The sequence below is a fragment of the Otolemur garnettii genome, unplaced genomic scaffold (genome assembly GCF_000181295.1).
Source record: "Otolemur garnettii isolate 467f Iridium unplaced genomic scaffold, OtoGar3 scaffold00127, whole genome shotgun sequence".
Classification (NCBI taxonomy): Eukaryota; Metazoa; Chordata; class Mammalia; order Primates; family Galagidae; genus Otolemur; species Otolemur garnettii.
In genome coordinates this window covers 2,890,270-2,892,652 of record NW_003852522.1, presented here as the reverse complement: position 1 = coordinate 2,892,652, position 2,383 = coordinate 2,890,270, and positions in this window count along the sequence as shown.

Sequence of the window (2,383 nt, the reverse complement as noted above, 5' to 3'; positions counted from 1 at the left end):
CTCACAGCAACCTCAAACTGTTGGGCTTAAGCAATTCTCTTGCCTCAGCCTCCCAAGTAGCTGGGACTACAGGTGCCTGCCACAACGCCTGGCTATCTTTCGGTTGGAATTGTCATTGTTGTTTAGCAGGCCCAGGTTGGGCAGCTGGTGCCCTATTCACTGAACCTCGGACTCCAAGCCACCATGCCAGATTCTTAACATTTCTAAGCTGCAGGGGCTAAAGATAGCCTCTCTTATCAGTTTCAGGAGGTGTCAAGAGAGAGAAGCCTGGCCAGATTGTGCAACCAGAGCCTGGCAGATATAAAGTCTCTCATAAGAAAGGGTCACCCCCCTCTTCTGCAAAATATCAAAGAGAGAACCACCTCATAGCCATGAGGATGGCTGATCTCCAAAAGGAACAAACAAACCCAGAAATCACAAGTGTGGATCAGGATGTAGAGAAATTGGAGCCTTGTGTCCTGCTGATGGCAAGGTAAAGTGGTACAGGTGCTACAGAAGGTATAGCAGTTTGTCAAAACATTAAAAACAGAATTACCAGGTGGCACCTGTGGCTCAGTGAGTGGGGTGCTGGCCCCATATACCAAGGGTGGCGGGTTCTAAACCCAGCCCCAGCCCCAGCCAAAATGCAACAACAACAACAATGAAAATAACTGGGAATTGTGGCAGGCACCTGTAGTCCCAGCTACTCGGGAGGCTGAGACAAGAGAATCTCCTAAGCCCAGGATTGAAGGTTGCTGTGAGCTGTGTGACGCCACGGCACTCTACCGAGGGCCATAAAGTAACACTCTGTCTCTAAAAAAAAAAAAAAAAAAAAAATAGAATTACCATTATCAGTAATTCCACTTCTGGTTATATACCCAAAAGAATTGAAAGCAGAGACTAGAAATATATTTGCACATCCATGTTCATCGCAACAATATGTTTCACAGAAGCCAAAAGGTAGAAACAGCCCAAGTGTCCCTGGATGAGGGAATACATGAATACACTGTAGTCCATCCACCCCCATCCATCCAAGGGGAGATTATTCAGCTTTCAGGAATAAGGAAATTGTGGCTGAGGCAGGCTTGAGCCCAAGAGTTTGGGGTTGCTGTGAGCTGTGATACCATGGCATTCTACCCAGGGGGACAAAGTAAAACTCTGTCTCAATTAAAAAAAAAGAAAGAAAAAGGAAATTCTGACACTTGCTACAACATGGTGAGCACTGGCATTATACTGTGTTAAATATCCCAGTCACAGAAAAACAAGTGCTCTATAATTCCACTCGTAGAAAGTCCTGAAAGTGGTCTGATTCATAAAGACAGAAAATGGAATGGTGGGTACAGGGGCTGGAGGAGGGGGCTGTTAGTATTTAATTCGGACAGAGTTTTAATTTTGCAAGATGGGAGCCGGGCATGGTGGCTTACACCTGTAATTCTAGCAGTTGGGAGTTAGATTGCCTGAGTTTACAGGTTCAACCCCAGCCTGAGCAAGAGTAAGACCTGTCTCTTGGCTCGGTGCCTGTGGCTCAGTGGCTGGGGCGCCAGCCACATACGGGAGAGCTGGTGGGTTTGAATCCAGCCCAGGCCTACCAAACAACGGTAACTACAACCAAAAAATGGCCAAATGTTGTGGCAGGTGCCTGTAGGCTGCTCAGGAGGCTGAGGCAAGAGAATTGCTTAAGCCCAAGAGTTTGAGGTTGCTGGGAGCTGTGACGCTACAGCACTCTATAGAGGGTGACATAGTGAGACTCTGTATCAAAAAAAAAAAAAAAAAAGAGATGAAAGGAGTCCTGGAGGTGGTTGCATAACAGTGTGAATGTACTTCATGCCACTGAACTGTGCCCTTAAAAATAGTTAGGATGGTATTTTTTTTTTTTTAAGGAGAGATCTTACTCTGTCCTGGGGCTAGAGTGCACCATAGGTCACAGCCACCTCAAACTCCTGGGTTCAGGCAAACTCCTGCCTTACTCTCAGAGTAACTGAGATTGCAGGTACATACCACCACACCCAGATAATTTTTCTATTTTTAGTAGAGACAGGGTCTCACTCTTGCTCAGGCTGATCTAAAACTCCTGACTTCAACCAATCTTCCTGCCTTGACCTCTCAGAGTGCTAGGATTACAGGCATGAGTCACTGTGCCTGGCCAACATGGTAAATTTTATGTCGTATATATTTGACCATAATTAAAAATAGAAATACACACACATAAAATCAAAGCAGGAAACCAGGCACAGTGCCTGCAGCTCAGCGGGTTGGGCGCCAGCCACATACACTGGAGCTGGTGGGTTCAAATCCAGCCTAGGCTTGTCAAACAACTACAACCAAACATTACCCAGGCATTGTGGCGGGCGCCTGTAGTCCCAGCTACTTGGGAGGCTGAGGCAAGAGAATCACTTAAGCCAAG